Consider the following 22,525-nt stretch of genomic DNA (forward strand, 5'->3'; position numbering starts at 1 on the left):
AGTGCTTTATGCCAGACCTGCTCCCAGGATGTGCCTCAGACAGGAGCTAGGCATGGGTCTGCAGCCCAAGGCCTCCCCAGCATCCTGGCCCTGTGTCCTGTCCACTGCTCCAGATTCCAGCCTGCTCCAACCCCACCTACCCCCGCCCCCCACTCCTCCACCGTGTAATCTGCAAGACGAAAGGCACCAGAGACAAGATAATCATATGCAAGTAATATGCAAACGAACTAGACTCCCTGTATCTACCTGGACAGTGACCAACAGGAGAGCCAGACCTCCAAACTCCAAGTGGACAGACCAACCCCTACCACTGACTCAGTCTTCCCACTAGCTCCTAGGATACACAAGCCCCACCCCCAAACCTTTACCCCAAAGCTCCAGTCTCCTGCTCTTCCCTTCACCTCCTAACTCAACTCTGAGTCATGGGGGACTGCAGTATGGTGGCCCTGAGGTGGGCTCAGCCCCTGCCTTCCAGGACACAAACACAACCAAGAGCTGGCCTCGGGACAGCGATTCTCAGCCTTGAAATCACCTGGAGACTGGGGAACTCAGCAGTTCTGGGTGTGGCCCGAGACTCTGCATTTCTGGCCAGCTCCCAGGGGATGCTGAAGCTCCTGGTCCCAAGACACACTGCAAACAGCCAGTGGCATAGAAGTGTGTGCCATGCTGCCCCCAGGAACACAAAGCAGGGCTCAGAGAAACGCAGGCAGGAGAGCAGTTAGGAAGCAGCAGGCCAGGACCAAATCTCAGCCCTGACCTGACTCTCGGTGAGCACATGTCTCCCCATCCCAGAGCTCAAGGTCCTGAGCTGAAAGGTGCCCACATATAACAACTGACGGGACTTGCCTGGTGGTCCAGTGGTTAAGACTCCACACTTCCAAGGCAGGGGACCAGGTTCAAGTCCTGGTCAGGGAACTAAAAGCCCATATACAGCAACTAGAGAAGCTGTGTGCCCCCAAGAAAAGCCCACTCACTGCAACGAGGTCTAATAAATAGAACAATTGCCACCACCCCACCAGGTTCCCGAGGCTTCAGTGAGACAGGACTTGTTCCTGAAGCCTGGCACATTGCAAGTGCTTGATAACTGGAGACATTTAAAAAAATATACAAGGTTGACTAGGAAAGTGTCCAGGAAAGCTTTTGGGGGTGAAGGAAATATTCTCTATCTTGATAGGGTGGTGGCCCCTTGGGTAAATGCATTTATCAAAACTCATTAACTCTGCACTTAAGATGGGTGAATACTTCAGTACCTCAATTAAAGTTGAATTTTTACAGAGAGCAATGAGATTGGGCCTTGTAAGGTGATAAAGACAGAGATTTCATTAGAAGGAGGCAACTGCCCAGGTAGAGGCATGGAGGTGGGGAAAATGCAGCCAGGGCCACAGGGAGGAGGGGAGGAGAGGGATCCCCTTAACCGACCGCTTCTGCGAGTGGTTTAGGAGACCCAGGACCAAAACCGGGAGGAGAGTGTCCTGCCAAGTCCTCCCAGGGCTGCTGAGCACCCACTGTATGCCAGGCACTGGTTTGGGACTTTACCTAGATCAGGGGTCACCCTGCCCAAGAGCTAAGAATGGTTTTTTACATTTTTCAGACTTTTTTTTTTTTTCAATAAAAGAACAACATATGAAAAGTGGATGAAATTCAAATTTTAATGTCCACAAGTATTTATTGGAACACGGCCACACCCATTTGTTCAAGGGTTATTTCACACTTGGAGACCAGAATTGAGTGATTATGGAAGAGACCAGATAGCCAGTAAAACCTAAAAAAAAGTTTACTTCTTAAGCCTATAAGGTAGAGGTTGCTGCTGCTGCTGCTGCTAAGTCACTTCAGTCGTGTCCGACTCTGTGCGACCCCATAGACGGGAGCCCACCAGGCTCCCCTGTCCCTGGGATTCTCCAGGCAAGAACACTGGAGTGGGTTGCCATTTCCTTCTCCAATACTGCACTATACGAAAGAGAAAGAACGAAGGTGCCACACAGCCTTCCTTCCTCCTTTGCTAAGCTTCTGACCTACGCCATCTCCAGGCAGGGCTGACCCCGTCTCCCTAGCCCTACTTAGTAAACCCGACCCTCCGCATCCGAGCACCCAGTAGAGCCTCAGCGCCCCTGCGGGCGGTCGGGGATGGGACGGAGCAAGCTGAGCCCCGACCTTTGTCGTCTACCGCCACCTGCTGGCCGTCTTTGGACGTGCATACAAGGGGTGGGGTCCGAGGGAGGGCGGGGCCGTGCGGACTCATGGCAACGAGCGAGGCCAGCCCGCAAACTCTTCCAGGCCGACTGAAGTCTTCAAACTTGTGTCCACTGACAACGTTTCCGGTCGTCCCTGATTATTTGATGGGTGAGAATACATATGGCAGTGCCCAACAGGGTGTCCAGATGCTTAAAAAACGTTAGGTGTTAATTGTGTCTTTGAGACTCGGGGATGGGGGACGGGCGTTGGGGGGAGGGGGGTGTGCCCTGAGCAAGGAACAAGAGCTGCACCCAGAGGGTGGCTGGAAGATACTTGAAAGATCATCAACTGACCCAAATCTCCTGACCATGCATTGGGCTTTGCTTGTTTGTTTCATTCTTTCTTACCTTCATTCATTCTTCATTAATTCTTTCAAGAAACCTTTCTTGAGCACCAAAGGAGGCACCCCGCTGCACTGAGAACAAGACATTCTGTCAGGTATATCTGACAGTCCAGCGGGGACGAGTATTACCCGTTAATTTCTGTAAGGCATGCGTGCTAAGTGCTAAGTCACTTCAGTCGTGTCTGACTCTGCAACCCTATGGCTGTAGCCCACCAGGCTCCTCTGTCCAGGCAAGAATACTGGAGTGGGTTGCCATTTCCCCCTCCAGGAGATCATCCCAACCCAGGTACTGAACCTGCATCTCTTGTGTCTCCTGCATTGGCAGGCATATTCTTTACTACTGAGCTACCTGGGAAAGATCAGTAGGCATATTTAGGGGGAATGGAGAAGCTTAAACCAGCAGAGCAGCACTCAACGCATTGGGGAAGGCTTGGAACGGCCTGAAGGTGGGTGAGTTAGCCAGACAAGAGGGAGTGTGCATGTGCAAAGGCCCAGAGGTGTGTGTGCCCAACAAGTTGCTGAAGGAAGGCCGGAAAGGCAGGAACACAGAGAACAGCCGGGAGAGGAGGCAAGACGAGGCTGGAGGGAGAAGGGAACTGTGCCAGGCTGAGCCTCCAATGCTGTGTGAATGTGCCGGGGGCTGCCGGCAGCCCCTGCAAGGCCCGCAAAGAGGCAAATCACTTCTGCTCCTCAGGTTCACCCTTCCATGACTGGGCAGTTCTGATTGCTGCAAAGTCATTCATTCTGGGATGAATCAGCCAGCTGTATGCTCCCCAGCCCACAGGCTCCTGTCCTGCTCAGGCCATGCATAGGCGGAGCCCCCAGAACAGCCTCTCACCCGCTCACACCCTCACTGGCTCTTCCCTGAGGGAGGCAGCCTCACAGGGCAGGTGGGGAAGGCTCCAGGTGCAAACCCCAGCTCGTCCCCTTAAAGGCTGTGTGACTTTGGGCACCTTACCTAACCTCTCTGAACCTCAATTCTCTCCTCTGTGTAAGAGGCATAACCTTGCTCACCTCGGAGTGGGCGCACTTACAGGAATGGAGGCAGGACGTGCTCCCCCTCCCGGGCGCTCCCCAAGCGCCCCGGGCTGACCTGTGACATGGGTGGTTGGCGTTGGTCATCAGGGCACACTCCTTGTTTGCCACTTCACTCCCACTACAGTGCCTGCCACTCAGTGGGTGTGCAATAGTGTGAACTGAATAAATAAATGAGTGAATGAATGATTACTGATTACAGGCAAACCCACAATTGCCACTTGGGACATAAGCCAGCACAATTACAAATGGTAACAATGCCCACAGCTCCCCAGCTTAGCCAGCAGTACCCTCACTCCCATCACATCCCAGGTGAGGGTTGCAGTTGTTGTTCAGTCACTTAGTCGTGTCCGACTCTTTGTGACCCCATGGACGGCAGCATGCCAGGCTTCACGTGCAGAGGCCCAGGAGACATCCATTAGGAAATCAGTCCTGAATATTCATTGGAAGGACTGACGCTGAAGCTGAAACCCCAATACTTCGGCCACCTGACGTGAAGAACTGACTGATTGGAAAAGACCTTGATGCTGGGAAAGACTAAAGGCAAGAGAAGGGGATGACAGAGGATGAGATGGTTGGATGGCATCCCCGACTCGACGGACATGAGTTTGAGCAAGCTCCGGGAGTTGGTGATGAACAGGGAAGCCTGGCGTGCTGCAGTCGCAGAGTCGGACACAACTGAGCGACTGAACTGAACTGAACTACGAAGCTGGAGGAAGCTCAAGGCTGGGCTCCGCGTGCTCGCGGCGCCCTCTGCTGGGCAGACCCGTCGTTGCGTGCCCCGGGAAGAGGTGGAAGGACACGCAGTCCCTACCCAACCCAGCTCTGCCTGAGAACTGCTGGGGGTAATCCCGCCCCTTTACCACACAACTCCTCGCCCCAGGGAAGCCCCAGGCTGTCCCTGACCCTCTCCAGACATCTTTGCCCTTCCCCTCAGGCAGACCCATTTCAGACATCCCTAAACTACACTGTCCTGCCCTTGCTTTCTCAGTTGGTCTCAGTGGTCAAATGTTGGAGCGGAAAGGACTCCCATCAGTTCAGTTCATTCAGTTCAGTTGCTCAGTCGTGTCCCACTCTTTGCGACCCCATGAATTGCAGCACGCCAGGCCTCCCTGTCCATCACCAACTCCCGGAGTTCACTCAAACTCACGTCCATCGAGTCGGTGATGCCATCCAGCCATCTCATCCTCTGTCGTCCCCTTCTCCTCCTACCCCCAATCCCTCCCAGCATCAGAGTCTTTCCCAATGAGTCCAGTAATAAACAGCAACAGCAATGAGGTCTTCCCTGGCTGTCCAGCAGTTAATACTCTGCCTTTCAATGCGGGGGCGGGGGTGGGATCCCTGGTGGGGGAACTAAGGTCCCACAAGCCTTGAGTGCAGCCAAAAGTTTAAAATAAAGTCCCCTCTGTTCCAACATCGTCCCTCTTCTGGCATCTTGCCCCTCTTCTGGGCCACACAGAATCAAGAAAAGCGGAGAATGTGGTGACTGTCAGATAATTAGTGCAATCATCATTTCACCTTCCGAAAAATTGGGGCAAGGGGTCTGAGAGAGAGCCGAAAGTGGAGTCTCCGTGGCCATTTGCCGCGAGCTGGACTTTGTGATCAGTTCGTTCCTAGTACACAGACACTTGCCCGAGGCCGCAGTGCAGACCTAGGACCAAACCTACCACTCCCTCCCCGGTGCTCCTTCCATCCTACCTGGGTCTCCCTTGGAAAACGGACCTTGGGAGGGGGAGGTACAGGAAACCCACGCACACCCTCCCTATAGGCCTCCCACCGGTGCCCCCACCCCAGAACAGACGCCCCAAGTCCTAGAGAGACGACTCTCCTCCACACACTTCGAGGGAACCGGGTTACTTTTTAGGGCCTTGAGTGCAGGGAAGACCGGGGAACATGGGAGGGGAGGGAGCCTCACCTGTTCTGAAGCCTGGTCTATGTTGCCATCTTGTGTCCATAGAAGGAAGTGCGCCCGTTCCGCCGCTCGGAGCAAGTTCCGGAGTAGACCGGGCTGAGCACTGCGCTCCATCTCCTCCAGACACAGGAAGGAACAAGGTACAGCCCATTCCTTTACAGTTCATTTACAGCTTACAGTCTGGCCTCGTGGCCTCCAAGTGAGGTGACCCAAAACTCAACTCAGCACCGAATACTCACCAAAATAGAAGGTCAGCAAAAGTTTCCAAAAGATAGAGAAGCATCAGGAAAGTGATGTTGAAGCTGGGCAGGTAGGGGCTTCCCTGGTGGCTCAGGTGGTAAAGAATCCGCCTGCAATGCGGAAGACCCAGGTTCGATCCCTGGGTTAGGAAGATCCCCTGGAGGAGGCAACCCACTCCAGTATTCTTGCCTGAAGAATCCCCACAGACAGAGGAGCCTGGCGGGCTACGGTCCATGGGGTCACAGAGTCAAACACAACTGAGCGACTAAGCATAGCACAGCACAGGGACTTCCCTGGTGGCTCAGTGGTAAAGAATCGACCTGCCAGTGCAAGAGCCATGGGTTCCATCCCTGGCGGATCCCACATGCCACGAGGATTGAGCCTGTGCTCTAGAGCCCGGGAGCCTCAACTACTGAGCCCATGTGCCACAGTCACTGCAATTTGAGCACCTTAGAGCCACTGCAATGAGAAATCTACAAACCACAATTGGAGAGTGGACCCCGCTCACCGCAACTAGAGAAAGCCGACGCAGCAACGAAGACCCAGAAACAGCCAAAAAAATTATAAACAAACAAGAAAACTCTCTGAATTAAAAAAAAAAAAAAAAGAGGTGGGGTGGGCAGGTAGAATTGGAGGCAAGTGAAGATGAAAGAAGGCCCTCCACACCCTTTTCCTGTGCCCTTTTAAGGTTCGCAGTGCCTTAGGAGGCTAACACAGAAGGGTAAAGACAGTCTCCGTAAAATCCAGAGAAGAGACTGTGGAACTCCTCTTTGGATCCTGGCTGGAGTCACAGCTGACGGGAAAAAAAAGAAGAAGAAGTAGTCACTCCAGGTAGAGAGACTAGCCTGAGCAAAGGCACAGTCAGGAAAGCATCGTTTCTAAGGAATCCAGTTTGTCCCAGGACTAGGTCAGGGGTTAAGGCGTTAAGGGCAAGATCATTTGGGAGCCTAATGGGCAAGGCTGAGTTTGTACTTAAATCCTTACGCAGTGGTCTTCGAGCAAGGGCAAGCTCCAGCACGTATGTCTCCAGGAAAGAGCAGTATAATTGCAGAGGAGGGGAGTGAACAGGAGAGCTGAAAACGGTTGAAGGACGTGCAGTGCTGAGGGTGGTACCCCTGGGAGCGCTGATGAGCCAGGGCCACCGGGAGAGATGAGGGCTTCAGCTTGAGTTGCTCTCCGTGAACATGTCCTTCACGCAACTAGGAATAATAAACCAGTAAAAATGGAAGCAGTAGCAGTCACACAGGAGACTACATAGTAAACAAAGCACTTTAACTCATACATGCCTTCGACCAGTGTTTACTGAGCCTACTATGTGTCAGGCCCTGTGCTAAAGGGCTTGCGATCTATCAGTAACTGATGGTTGATTCCAGTGGAGGAGGTGGGCATTAACAGCACTGATAAATAGATAAAATACACCGTGTCCTAGAAGGTGCTAAGGGGAAAAAAAAAAAAGAGCAGTGATGCAGGAAAAGGAGTATGAGAAGAAAGGGTGGAGGGCTGCAGCTTAAAACAGGGTGATCATGTGACTCCCCTAGTGGTCCGCTGGCTAAAACGCAGGGGGCAGGGGTTCGATCCCTGGTCAGGGACTAGATCCCACGTGCCACAACTAAAGGAAGTCATGTGCCACAGCTAAAAAGATACCGCATGCCGCAAGGCAGATGGAGGATCCTGCGTGCCGCAACTGAGGCCTGGCACAGCAAAATAAATAATAATAATAAATAAAACAGCATGGCTGGGAGAGGCCTCTGTACAAAGGAGATCAGATCAGATCCGTTGCTCAGTCGTGTCTGACTCTTTGTGACCCCATGAATCGCCGCACCCCAGGCCTCCCTGTCCATCACCAACTCCCGGAGTTCACTCAGACTCACGTCCGTCAAGTCGGTGATCCCATCCAGCCATCTCATCCTCTGTTGTCCCCTTCTCCTCCTGACCCCAATCCCTCCCAGCATCAGAGTCTTTTCCAATGAGTCAACTCTTCACATGAGATGGCCGAAGTACTGGAGTTTCAGCTTTAGCATCATTCCTTCCAAAGAAATCCCAGGGCTGATCTCCTTCAGAATGGACTGGTTGGATCTCCTCGCAGTCCAAGGGACTCTCAAGAGTCTTCTCCAACACCACAGTTCAAAAGCATCAATTCTTCGGTGTTCAGCCTTCTTCACAGTCCAACTCTCACATCCATACATGACCACAGGAAAAACCATAGCCTTAACTAGACGAACCTTTTTTGGCAAAGTAACGTCTCTGCTTTTGGATATGCTGTCTAGGTTGGTCATAACTTTGCTTCCAAGAAGTAAGCGTCTTTTAATTTCATGGCTGCAGTCACCATCTACAGTGATTTTGGAGCCCAGAAAAATAAACTCTGACACTGTTTCCACTGTTTCCCCATCTATTTCCCATGAAGTGATGGGACCAGATGCCATGATCTTCATTTTCTGAATGTTGAGCTTTAAGCCAACTTTTTCACTCTCCTCTTTCACTTTCATCAAGAGGCTTTTTAGTTCCTCTTCACTTTCTGCCATAAAGGTGGTGTCATCTGCATATCTGAGGTTATTGATATTTCTCCTGGCAATCTTGATTCCAGCTTGTGTTTCTTCCAGTCCAGCATTTCTCATGATGTACTCTGCATAGAAGTTAAATAAACAGGGTGACAATATACAGCCTTGACGAACTCCTTTTCCTATTTGGAACCAGTCTGTTGTTCCATGTCCAGTTCTAACTGTTGCTTCCTGACCTGCATACAAATTTCTCAAGAGGCAGATCAGGTGTTCTGGTATTCCCTTCTCTTTCAGAATTTTCCACAGTTTATTGTGATCCACACAGTCAAAGGCTTTGGCATAGTCAATAAAGCAGAAATAGATGTTTTTCTGGAGCTCTCTTGCTTCTTTGATGATCCAGCGGATGTTGGCAATTTGATCTCTGGTTCCTCTGCCTTTTCTAAAACCAGCTTGAACATCAGGAGGTTCATGGTTCACATATTGCTGAAGCCTGGCTTGGAGAATTTTGAGCATTACTTTACTAGCGTGTGAGATGAGTGCAATTGTGCGGTAGTTTGAGCATTCTTTGGCATTGCCTTTCTTTGGGATTGGAATGAAAACTGACCTATTCCAGTCCTGTGGCCACTGCTGAGTTTTCCAAATTTGCTGGCATATTGAATGCAGCACTTTCACAGCATCATCTTTCAGGATTTGGAATAGCTCAACTGGAATTCTATCACCTCCACTAGCTTTGTTCATAGTGATGCTTTCTAAGGCCCACTTGACTTCACATTCCAGGATGTCTGGCTCTAGGTCAGTGATCACACCATCGTGATTATCTGGGTCGTGAAGATCTTTTTTGTACAGTTCTTCTGTGTATTCTTGCCATCTCTTCTTAATATCTTCTGCTTCTGTTAGGTCCATACCATTTCTGTCCTTTATCGAGCCCATCTTTGCATGAAATGTTCCTTTGGTATCTCTAATTTTCTTGAAGAGATCCCTAGTCTTTCCCATTCTGTTGTTTTCCTCTATTTCTTTGCATTGATCACTGAGGAAGGCTTTCTTATCTCTTCTTGCTATTCTTTGGAACTCTGCATTCAGATGTTTATATCTTTCCTTTTCTCCTTTGCTTTTCGTTTCTCTTCTTTTCACAGCTATTTGTAAGGCCTCCCCAGACAGCCATTTTGCTTTTTTGCATTTCTTTTCATAGGGATGGTCTTGATCCCTGTCTCCTATACAATGTCATGAACCTCATTCCATAGTTCATCAGGCACTCTACCTATCAGATCTAGGCCCTTAAATCTATTTCTCACTTCCACTGTATAATCATAAGGGATTTGATTTAGGTCATACCTCAATGGTCTAGTGGTTTTCCCTACTTTCTCCAATTTAAGTCTGAATTTGGCAATAAGGAGTTCATGGTCTGAGCCACAGTCAGCTCCTGGTCTTGTTTTTGCTGACTGTATAGAGCTTCTCCATCTTTGGCTGCAAAGAATATAATCAATCTGATTTCAGTGTTGACCATCTGGTGATGTCCATGTATAGAGTCTTCTCTTGTGTTGTTGGAAGAGGGTGTTTGTTATGACCAGTGCATTTTCTTGGCAAAACTCTATTAGTCTTTGCCCTGCTTCATTCCGTATTCCAAGGCCAAATTTGCCTGTTACTCCAGGTGTTTCTTGACTTCCTACTTTTGCATTCCAGTCCCCTATAATGAAAAGGACATCTTTTTTGGGTGTTAGTTCTAAAAGGTCTTGTAGGTCTTCATAGAACCATTCAACTTTAGCTTCTTCAGCATTACTGATTGTGGCATAGACTTGGATTACTGTGATATTGAATGGTTTGCCTTGGAAACGAACAGAGATCATTCTGTCATTTTTGAGATTGCATCCAAGTACTGCATTTCGGACTGTTTTGTTGACCATGATGGCTACTCCATTTCTTCTGAGGCATTCCTGCCTGCAGTAGTAGATATAATGGTCATCTGAGTTAAATTCACCCATTCCAGTCCATTTCAGTTTGCTGATTCCTAGAATGTCGACATTCACTCTTGCCATCTCTTGTTTGACCACTTCCAATTTGCCTTGATTCATGGACCTGACATTCCAGGTTCCTATGCAATATTGCTCTTTACAGCATCAGACCTTGCTTCTATCACCAGTCACATCCACAGCTGGGTATTCTTTTTGCTTTGGCTCCATCCCTTCATTCTTTCTGGAGTTATTTCTCCACTAATCTCCAGTAGCATATTGGGCACCTACTGACCTGGGGAGTTTCTCTTTCAGTATCCTATCATTTTGCCTTTTCATACTGTTACAAAGGAGGCATTTAAGCTAAATCTTGAGAGGAAGGAGAGCAGGAAATGTTTTGAAGAAATGTGATACAAATGAACTTATTTTCAAAACAGACTCACAGATATAAAACAAATTTATGGTTACCAAAGGGGAAAGGGGGTTGGGGGAGGGATGAACTAGGAGGTTGGAATTAACATACACACGCTACTGTATTTACCATAGATAAGCAAGAAGGACATACGGCATAGCACAGAGAACTCTACTCAGTATTTTGTCATAATCTATAAGGAAAGAGAAACTGAAGAATTTATTTATATAACTGAATCACTGTGCTGTACACCTGAAACTAACAGATATTTTAAACCAACTATACTTCAATTTTTGAGAAGTTTTTTTTAAATTTACTTCTCCTTAAAAGGGCTATATCCCCCCTCCCTTCCCTTTTTCCTATTAAAATGATATTTAAATCTGACTTCTAAGCCACCTCGGGCTTCCCTGATAGCTCAGTTGGTAAAGAATCTGCCTACAGGAGACCCTGGTTCAATTCCTGGGTCAGGAAGATCCCCTGGCGAAGGGATAGGCTACCCACTCCAGTATTCTTGGGCTTCCCTTGTGGCTCAGCTGGTAAAGAATCCGCCAATGTGGTAGATCTGGGTTCAATCCCTGCGTTGGGAAGATCCCCTGGAGAAAGGAAAGGCTACCCACTCCAGTATTCTGGCATGGAGAATTCCATGTACTACAGTCCATGGTACTTCCCTGGTGGCTCAGACGGTAAAGTGTCTACAATGCGGGAGACCTGAGTTTGATCTCTGGGTTGGGAAGATCCCCTGGAGAAGGAAATGGCAACCTACTCCAGTACTCTTGCCTGGAAAATCCCACGGACAGAGGATCTTGGTAGGCTACGGTTCATGGGGTCGCAAAGAGTTGGACACAACTAAGCAACTTCACTTCACTTCACTTCTAAGCCACCATGAAGTCACTCATTTTTTCCTGGTTACCTCCCCTGTATGGAATTATACATGTTAATAAATATTTTGTTTTTCTCCTTTAATCTGTCTTTTATTACAGGAATGTCAACCAGAAACAGAACGACAGAGGGAAAATTATGTTTTCTTCCCCTACAAGACTTTGGAGAAGAAAGCCATGTGACTGTCTGGGGAGAAGCTTCCAGATCCCAAAGTGGGAGCATTTCTGGCATGTTCTAGCCCAGCAAGGGAGCTGGGGTGGCTAGAGTGGAGGGCCGAGGGTCGTGGAGTTGATATGAGCTGGGAGAGGTGACCGGGGTTGATACAGGCAGCCTCATAGAACATGTGAAGACCAGCTTTTACTTTTGAGCAGAAGAGCATTGCAACAGGACTTGCATTTTCAGGAGCTTTCTCAGGCTGCTGTGTGGGGACCAGACAGCAGGGATATGTGCACAGAGCCCAGAGTTTCCTAAAGACTGGATGTGGGCTGGGAGAGGGGAGACTAGTCAGGATGCTGTCTCCATGGGGATGGAGTTGCCACCAGCCAAGATAGGGTGGCTATGGCAGAGGTAATTTTGGTGGTGAGGGGAGATCTCAATCTAGGGCAGGCTGAGGTTGGGATGTTTATGAAACATCATAGGGAGGATAACAAGTGAATTAATTTCAATCCACTGGGTAACCATGTGTGTGTGCATTTGTATATGTGTGTGTTTTATTTTGGGAAGATACGCAAACCATAAAATTTATCATTTTAATCATTTTTAAATATATTGTTTGATGGCATTAAATAGATTCACATTGTTGTTTTACAACCATCTTTCATCAGCATTATCCTCATAACAATCCATCTCCAGTAACTTTCATCTTCCCAAACTGAAACTCTGTACCCATTAAAAAATAACTCCACATTCTCCCTTCCCCCAGCCCCTGGCAACGGCCATTCTATTTCTACAAATTTGCCTATTCTGTGTACTTCATATACATGGAATCATCCAATATTTGTTCTTTTGTGTCTGGTTTATTTCATTTAGCATAATGTCTTCAAGGTTGATTCATGTTGTAACATGTGTCAGAATTTCACTCCTTTTTTAAGGCAGAGTAATATTCTATTATATAGATATTCCACATTTTGTTTATCCATTCATCCACCAATGAACATTTGGGGTTTTTTCAGCTTTTGGCTAATTGTGAATAATGCTGCTATGAACATTGGTATACATCTGTTCGTGACTCTCCTTTTAACGCTTGTGGATTGGTACCCAGAAGTGGAATTATGAGTCATATGGTGAGTCTATGTTTAGCTTCTGCTAAGAGGAACTGCTACCCTGTTTCCCAATCTTGTGTGATGTTTCCCACTTATCCACAGGAGGGACTGAGAATCAGAGAAGGGAAGGGACTTACAGGAGGTAGGGATCCCTGAGCCAAAGTTCTCTTGACTACTGTGATTCTAACACCCCTTCTAGAGAGAGACTCGGAAACAGAAACTCATGGAAGCTGAACTGAACCAAGGTGCAAACTTGGAAGCCATCTTCATAGAGCGGGTGGGGAACGAGTTTGCCGTAGAAGAGAGGAATGTGAGACCCAAGAGAGCAGGAAGCAGGAGTTTGGGATGGGGCATGAGTCCAAAGAAGGAAGGGGAGCTAGTAGAGAAAGCAAAGGGAGAGCTGCCCCTTAATACAGTTCCAAGCCAGGCCCTCCAATCAGAGCTTACTAGCAGCTGTGTGACCTTGGGCAGGTTACTCACCCTTTCTAAGCCTTGGTCTCCCTGCCTATAAAACAGTGGTACTAAAAGTCCTTGCCCCATTGGGTTTATGTGACAACTAAATGTGATGAACCAGGATTTGTAAAGCCTGTGGCCAAGATATGAAAGAGTGTCACAGAGCCCAGGGAGAGAACAGTTAGAGAAGTCACTGGGAGAAAGGGGACAGGCCCGCCCTCAGAAGGGCTGCTGGAGGAAACATGAACCCATTTGTCTCTGGAGGGCAGTTTGGCAAAAACCTTAAAGATATGCTGATCTGTTCACCCAGAAAATCCACTTAGAGGAATTTATTCTCAGAAATCCTGAAAGACATGCAAGTTGAATTATCTGCAAGGATGTTGATCCAGTGCTGTTGATGAGAACAGAGGATTGGAGATGATGTCAATGTCCAAGTAAAGGAAACTGGTAGCATTATTTCTGCTTCATGCAGACAAAAATTACATAGCCACTAAAGATGCAGTTGATGTAGTTGTAGAATCAGAATTCTGTTTATCAGTCCAGAAAGAGGCTCATGTGCATACACATACATGTGTGGGCTTCCCTCGTAGCTCAGTGGTTAAAGAGTCTGACTGCAATGCAGGAGACTCGGGTTCAAGCCCTAGGCTGGGAAGAGCCCCTGGAGAAGGAAATAGCAACCCACTCCAGTATTCTTGCCTGGAGAATCCCATGGACAGAGGAGCCTGGCAGGCTACAGTCTATGGGGTCACAAGAGTCAAGACACAACTGAGCAACTAAGTATGCGCCTGTATATATGTTACTATTATATATATATATATATATATATATATATATATATATATATATGGTTATTGTCTTATTTAACTTATATGCAGAGTGAAAGTGAAGTGCAAAGTGAAGTTGCTCAGTCGTGCCCGACTCTTTGCGACCCCATGGACAGTAGCCTGCACCAAGCTCCTCCGTCCATGGGATTTTCAAGGCAAGACTACTGGAGTGGGTTGCCATTTCCTTCTCTAGGGAATTTTCCCAACCCAGGGATCGAACCCAAGTCTCTCACATTGTAGACAGACAATTTACCATCTGAGCCACCAGGGAAGTGCAGAGTACATCATGTGAAATGCCAGGCTGAACGAATCACAAGCTAGAATCAAGATTGCAAGATTGCCAGGAGAAATAGTAACCTCAGATCTGCAGATGATACCATTCTAATGGCAGAAAGTGAAGAAGAACTAAGGAGCCTCTTGATGAAGGTAAAAGAGGAGAGTGATAAAGCCGGCTTGAAACTCAACATTCAAAAAAACTAAGATCATGGCAACCAGCCCCATCACTTCATGGCAAACAGAAGGGGAAAAAGTGAAAGCGACAGTTTCTTTCTTTTCTTGGGCTCCATAATCACTGCAGACAGTGATTGCAACCATGAAATTAAAAGATGCTTGCTCCTTGGAGGGAAAGCTATGACAAACCTAGACAGCATATTAAAAAGCAGTGACATCACTTTGGTGACAAAGGTCCATATAGTCAAAACTATGGTTTTTCCAGTAGTCGTGTATGGATGTGAGAGTTGGTCCATAAAGAAGGCTAGTTCAGTTCAGTTCAGTCGCTCAGTCATGTCCGACTCTTTGTGACCCCATGAATCGCAGCACCCCAGGCCTCCCTGTCCATCACCAACTCCCGGAGTTCACTCAGACTCACGTCCATCGAGTCAGTGATGCCATCCAGCCATCTCATCCTTTGTCATCCCCTTCTCCTCCTGCCCCCAATCCCTCCCAGCATCAGAGTCTTTTCCAATGAGTCATCTCTTCACATGAGGTGGCCAAAGTACTGGAGTTTCAGCTTTAGCATCATTCCTTCCAAAGAACACCCAGGGCTGAGCTCCTTTAGAATGGACTGGTTGGATCTCCTTGCAGTCCAAGGGACTCTCAAGAGTCTTCTCCAACACCACAGTTCAAAAGCATCAATTCTTCGGTGCTCAGCTTTCTTCACAGTCCAACTCTCACATCCATATTTGACTACTGGAAAAACCACAGCCTTGACTAGATGGACCTTTGTTGGCAAAGTAATGTCTCTGCTTTTGAATATGCTATCTAGTTTGGTCATAACTTTCCTTCCAAGGAGTAAGCATCTTTTAATTTCATGGCTGCAGTCACCATCTGCAGTGGTTTTGAGCCCAAAAAATAAAGTCTGACACTGTTTCCACTGTTTCCCCATCTATTTCCCATGAAGTGATGGGACCGGATGCCATGATCTAGTTTTCTGAATGTTGAGCTTTAAGCCAACTTTTTCACTCTCCTCTTTCACTTTCATCAAGAGGCTTTTGAGTTCCTCTTCACTTTCTGCCATAAGGGTGGTGTCATCTGCATATCTGAGGTTATTGATATTTCTGCTGGCAATCTTGATTCCAGCTTGTGCTTCTTCCAGCCCAGTGTTTCTCATGATGTATTCTGCATAGAAGTTAAAGAAGGCTAAGCACTGAATAATTGATGCTTTCAAATTGTGGTGCTGGAGAAGACTCTTGAGAGTCCCTTAGATAGCAAGGAGATCAAACCAGTCAGTCCTAAAGGAAATCAACCCTGAATATTCTTTGGGAGGACTGATGCTAAAGCTGAAGCTCCAATACTTTGGCCACCTGATACAAAGTGTTGACTCATTGGAAAACAACACCCTGATGCTGGGAAAGTTTGAAGCAAAAGGAGAAGGAGGCAGCAGAGGATGAAATGGTTAGATAGATGGATGGTGATGGTAAGGATGACTGACTCAATGGACATGAATTTGAGCAAACTCCAGGAGATGGTGGAGGACAGAGGAGACTGGTGTGCTACAGCCCATGGCATCACAAAGAGTCAGACACAACTGAGCAACTGAACAACAAAAACTGTTTTATTACAGGAGTTTTTTAACATGCACCAAAGTAGAAAAAAATTATATAAAAGATCCCCATGCACCCACCACTCAAAGTTAACTACTGTCAATTCACAAACCACCTTCATTTATATCCCCACCCACCTCCTCCCTCCTCACTACATATTATTTCAAATAAATTCCAGGAATCATAGCATTTCACCCTTAAATATTTCAGTATGTAGCTAGCAGCTAAGAACCCTTTTTATTTAACATAACCTCATACAATTATCACACCTAAAATAATTAATCAGTTCAGTTCAGTCGCTCAGTCGTGTCCAACTCTTTGCGACCCCATGGATTGCAGCACAGCAGGCCTCCCTGTCCATCATCAACTCCTGGAGCTTGCTCAAACTCATGTCCATTGAGTCAGTGATGCCAACCAACCATCTCATCCTGTCGTCCCCTTCTCTTCCTGCCTTCAATCTTTCCCAGCATCAGGATCTTTTCCAATGAGTCAGTTCTTCGAAGCAGGTGGCCAAAGTATTGGAGTTTTTGCTTCAGCATCAGTCCTTGCAATGAATATTCAGGGTTGATTTCCTTTAGGACTGACTGGTTTGATCTCCTTGCTGTCCAAGGGACTCTCAAGAGTCTTCTCCAACACGACAGTTCAAAAGCATCAATTCTTCAGCACTCAGCTTTCTTTAAGGTCCAACTCTCACATCCATACATGACTACTGGAAAAGCCATAGCTTTGATTAGATGGACCTTTATTGGCAAAGTAATGTCTCTGCTTTTTAATATGCTGTCTAGGTTGGTCATAGCTTTTCTTTCAAGGAGCAAGTGTCTTTTCATTTCATGGCTGCAATCACCATCTGCAGTGATTTTGGAGCCCAAGAAAATAAAATCTCTCACTGTTTCCATTGTTTCCCCATCTATTTGCCATGAAGTGATGGGACCAGATGCCATGATCTTCGTTTTTTGAATGTTGAGTTTCAAGCCAGCTTTTTCACTCTCCTCTTTCACTTTCATCAAGAGGCTTTTTAGTTCCTCTTCACTTTCTTCCATAACAGTGGTGTCATCTGCATATCTGAGGTTATTGATATTTCTCCCAGCAATCTTGATTCCAGCTTGTGCTTCATCCAGCCTGGCATTTCGCGTGTTATACTTTGCAATAAGTTAAATAAGCAGGGTGACAATATACAGCCTTGACGTACTCCTTTCCCAATTTGGAACCAGTCTGTTGTTCTAACTGTTGCTTCTTGACCTTAATTTTAATTATTAAAATAATTAGTAATAATTCCTTAATAAAGAAACATGGTTTCTCTACTCACAAGACTTCTGACAATAAATGTGAGGATTTTCCATACCAAGCAATTCTGACACTAACTACCCATAGTTAGTACAGACCTCACAGATTAAAGGTTCAGTCCCCCTCTTCAGACATCAATCACAAGTGGTGGGTCCTAAGGGACCCACAGTTCTGTCCAACTCTGGTTACAAATTGGGGGTTCCCTCAACCTCCTCCTTGGGTTCGATAATTTTTTATAATGGCCCACAGAACTCAGGAAAACAGTTTACTACTCACTCATGTGTGTGTGTGTGTGTGTGTGTAAGTCACTTAGTTTGCAACACCATGGACTGTAGCCCACCAGGCTCCTCTGTCTGTGGAATCCTCCAGAAAAGAATACTGGAATGGGTAGCCATTCCCTTGTCCACGGGATCTTCCCAACCCAGGGGTCGACCCCGGGTCTCCCACATTGCAGGCAGATTCTTTACCATCTGAGCCACCAGGAAAGCCCTTACTATTACCGGTTAATTATACAGGATAGTATAACTGACAGAGATGAACAGACAGATGAAGAGGAATACAGAGCAAGGTGCAGAAGAGTCCCAAGTTCAGGGCCTTCTACTCCCAGGAATGAGTGCACCACCGTCCCAACACATGGGGTGTTCAGCAACCTGCACTCTGCTTCCTAAAGTTTTTATGAAACTTCCATTACATAGGTTTGATCGATTCAATCCTTTGGCCCCTGGTGACTAATTCCATCTCCAGCCCCTCCCCCTTCCCCAGAGGAGGCTAGAGATTGAGACTGAATGTTCTAACTCTCTAATCATGTGATTGGTTCCTCTGGCAACCAGCCCTCATCCGGAAGTTATCTAGGGCCCACAGCCACCAGGCATCACATTAACAGACAAAAAGACACTTATTGCTCCAAAGACTTGAGTCTTAGAAGCTCCTGTGTCAGGAACCAGAGACCAAGACCAAACATTCTAATAAAAAAATTATTCTAGCACCCCTATCATTCAGGAAATTACAAGGGTTTTAGGAGCTCTGTGTCAGGAACTAGGAGCAGAAACCAAATATATATTTATTTCATCACAGTACCACACAACATAATAGAATATCTGGTCAGGGACTTCCCTGGCACTCCAGCAGTTAAGACTCCACACTTCCAATCGTAGGTCCGATCCCTAGTCAGGGAACTAATTTCCCACAAGCCACATGGTGCAGTCAAAAAAATAAATAAATAAAAGAAATCTGGTCAGTGTTTAAATTTCTCTCTAAAGAATCCACCTGCCAATGCAGGAGGTGTAAGAGACAAGGGTTCAATCCCTGGGTTGGGAAGATCCACTGGAGAAGGGCATGGCAACCCACTCCAGTATTCTTGCCTGGAGAATCCAATGGACAGAGGAGCCTGGCAGGCTACAGTCCATGAGGTCTCAAAGAGTTGGACACAACTGAAGTGGCTTCAGCCATACGTGAACCGTGAACTTCCAGATGTTCAAGCTGGTTTTAGAAAAGGCAGAGGAACCAGAGATCAAATTGCCAACATCTGCTGGATCATCAAAGAAGCAAGAGAGCTCCAGAAAAACATCTATTTCTGCTTTATTGACTATGCCAAAGCCTTTGACTGCGTGGATCACAATAAACTGTGGGAAATTCTTCAAGAGATGGGAATACCAGACCACCTGACCTGCCTCTTGAGAAACCTATATGCAGATCAGGAAGCAACAGTTAGAACTAGACATGGAACAACAGACTGGTTCCAAATAGGAAAAGGAGTTCGTCAAGGCTGTATATTGTCACCCTGCTTATTTAACTTCTATGCAGAGTACATCATGAGACACACTGGGCTGGAAGAAGCACAAGCTGGAATCAAGATTGCTGGGAGAAATATCAATAACCTCAGATATGCAGATGACACCACCCTTATGGCAGAAAGTGAAGAGGAACTCAAAAGCCTCTTGATGAAAGTGAAAGAGGAGAGTGAAAAAGTTGGCTTAAAGCTCAACATTCAGAAAACTAGATCATGGCATCCGGTCCCATCACTTCATGGGAAATAGATGGGGAAACAGTGGAAACAGTGTCAGACTTTATTTTTGGGGGCTCAAAATCACTGTAGATGGTGATTGCAGCCATGAAATTAAAAGACGCTTACTCCTTGGAAGGAAAGTTATGACCAACCTAGATAGCATATCCAAAAGCAGAGATATTACTTTGCCAACAAAGGTCCATCTAGTCAAGGCTGTGGTTTTTCCAGTAGTCAAATATGGATGTGAGAGTTGGACTGTGATGAAAGCTGAGGGCTGAAGAATTGATGCTTTTGAACTGTGGTGTTGGAGAAGACTCTTGAGAGTCCCTTGGACTGCAAGGAGATCCAACCAGTCCATTCTAAAGGAGCTCAGCCCTGGGTGTTCTTTGGAAGGAATGATGCTAAAGCTGAAACTCCAGTACTTTGGCCACCTCATGTGAAGAGATGACTCATTGGAAAAGACTCTGATGCTGGGAGGGATTGGGGGCAGGAGGAGAAGGGGATGACAGAGGATGAGATAGCTGGAAGGGATCACCGACTTGATGGACGTGAGTCTGAGTGAACTCCAGGAGTTGGTGATGGACAGGGAGGCCTGGCATGCTGCAATTCATGGGGTCGCAAAGAGTGGGACACGACTGAGCAACTGAACTGAACTGAACTGAACTGCAGTGACTTAGCACACATGATTATAAATGACACTTTTTTTTCTTTTGCATTTGTGATCCATATAAGGTACACACAAAACAACTGGTTGTATAGATCTTAAGTCTTTCAAATGATAGGAACCTCCTCCCTGTATTTTATTTCCGCTCCCAACGAAAGTGTTGTAGAAAAGATGATTTGTCCTGTAGATCCAGACTGTTGGTCAACCTGATAGCCAGTGTCTGGACTTTGCTGATTGCATTCTCATGGTATAATTTAACATGTCTTGCTGTTCTCTGTGTTGCTTGAAACTTGCTAGTTTGACCTAAAGTCTTGATCAGATTTAAGGTTGTCTCCTTCTCAGCAGGGACAATTTATAGGTGGTGCAGGAGAAATGTGTTTCTCTGTTGGCAACTTTAGCAACTGTGGATGATCAATGCCCAGATCTATTATTCATTCATTAAGAGCTGAAAAATAGCAACAGTCTAATTGTATCATTCCTTTTTTTCGTAAGTAACTTTACTTATTTAGGTTGGCTGTGCTAGGTCTTCGTTGTTGCCTGGGTTTTTCTCTAATTTCAGTGAGTGGGGGCCACTCTCTAGTTGTGGTGTGCGAGCTTCTCATTGCAGTGGCTTCTCCTGTTGGGGAGCACAGGCTCTGGGGTGTGAGGGCTTCAGTAGCTGAGCTCCCGGGCTCCAGAGCGCAGGCTCAACAGCTGTTGAACATGGGCTTAGTTGCTCCACAGGATGTGGGATCTTCCCAGACCAGGGATTGAACCCATGTCTCCGGCATTAGCAGGTGGATTCTTTACCACTGAGCCACTAGGGAAGCCTGCCTTCTTCACTTATTACCTAGAATACTTCTATAAAGAGAATTACATCCCTCCCCTACATCTACAATCAGTTTCCACACTGAAGGCACAGTTCTTCCAGGAAAGGCAAGCTCACAAAGTAATGATTTTCTAACATCCTCCAAAGGTGACTACTAAGGATTTTCTTTAATCATTACAAACTTGTGAATTTAAATATATCTAAAATGAACATATTCGATATGCTTCCATCTATTGCATTTATTGGGCTTCCCTGGTAGCTCAGTGGTAAAGAATCTGCCTGCAATGCAGGAGACTTGGATTCAGTCCTTGGTTTGGGAAGATCTCCTGAAGGAGGGCATGGCAACCCACTCCAGTATTCTGGAGAATTCCATGGACAGAGGAGCCTGGTGGGCTACAGTCCATGGGGTCACAAAGAGTCGGACACGACTGAAGCGACTAAGTATCAACAACAGCATTGCATTTATTATTCTTATAATTATGTAAAATATAAACATGGTTCCCAAATCAAACATCCAAAACAAGATAAAAGTCAAGGAAATCCAGTTTCTATTAATATTCCCATCTTCTCTACTCTATATCCTATTTTCCTTCAGTTCAGTTCAGTTCAGTCGCTCAGTCATGTCCGATTGTTTGCGACCCCATGAATCGCAGCACGCCAGGCCTCCCTGTGCATCACCAACTCCTGGAGTTCACTCAGACTCACGTCCATTGAGTCAGTGATGCCATCCAGCCATCTCATCCTCTATCGTCCCCTTCTCCTCCTGCCCCTAATCCCTCCCAGCTTTACGTCACCTTCTTTTTTTTTTTTAGGATCAACGCACACACACATCCTTTTTCTTACTAAGACTAGGGTACCTCCTTCTCTATTATATGACAAAAACAAGTTATAAAAGAGTTTGTACAATTTGATCTCAAACAAAAATATTGTGTTTAAATGTATAATAATGGGAAAAAAACACACATCTTTGATGTTTCTAACTATATCTGCTCTCTAGGAGCCCTGCAATCCCACACGCCCTTTGCTTTGCCAAGTGGAGCTATGCCTTAACTGCATTCATGTCAAGCATGGGGCAGAGCTGAATTGCAAAATCAAGGGGGCAGGAGTTTAAGGCCTGGAACTGGGAATGGCTCAAAGTGGGAGATGAAAGAGCCAGAAAGAGCTGCATAAGACAGGCCAAGAGGGGCCTGCACAAGCTGACTTTCGAGCTAGACTGTCCTCACGCACTTTTGTCAAGGGTCACGGGGTAAAACTTACATCATTCACTAGTGTTTTAAGTAAGAATGGATTCTTTGGGGCAGATCTGAAGCTATGTTGAAGGCTGTGAAGAAAATAACAGGGCCCAAGGCAGAGGGACACTCAGAGCAGTGGACAGATTCATAAAAACCCATGCAAACAGATGGAAATGTGCCAAGATGGATCCTGGTCATCCCCAGGCAGTAACTGATTTAACAGGTGTTTTAAGAGTGGGGGTCATTTTTCTACTTTTTAAATTTGTATTCAATAAGAATATGTTATTTTATAATTCAGGGGGAAATCATCTTTATTTTAAAACAAAACAAAACAAAACATAGAGATGCTCAAAGAAATGAAGGAAGTGGGTTCATTCAAGGGCCACCACCCTGCCCTGGGCAAGGGTTCTATGCCTCCCCCAGCCCTGGGAAGAGAAGCCAGCAGTGACTTCAA

General features: G+C 46.5%; 1 long non-coding RNA gene and 1 other non-coding gene across 2 annotated transcripts; both read left to right on the forward strand.

Moving 5' to 3' along the window:
• The first annotated feature begins 1,845 nt into the window (after positions 1 to 1,845).
• LOC104975084 (uncharacterized) lies at positions 1,846 to 12,493 on the forward strand. Its single transcript, XR_813384.3, has 3 exons — positions 1,846 to 2,340; positions 5,568 to 5,662; positions 11,599 to 12,493. It is a non-coding gene; the product is annotated as an uncharacterized lncRNA (long non-coding RNA).
• On the forward strand, positions 6,438 to 6,557 carry LOC112442825 (small nucleolar RNA SNORA26). The gene has a single exon (XR_003031115.1). It is a non-coding gene; the product is annotated as a small nucleolar RNA SNORA26 (small nucleolar RNA).
• Positions 12,494 to 22,525: the final 10,032 nt, after the last annotated feature.

Source organism: Bos taurus, chromosome 19, assembly GCF_002263795.3.
Source record: "Bos taurus isolate L1 Dominette 01449 registration number 42190680 breed Hereford chromosome 19, ARS-UCD2.0, whole genome shotgun sequence".
Lineage (NCBI taxonomy): Eukaryota > Metazoa > Chordata > Mammalia > Artiodactyla > Bovidae > Bos > Bos taurus.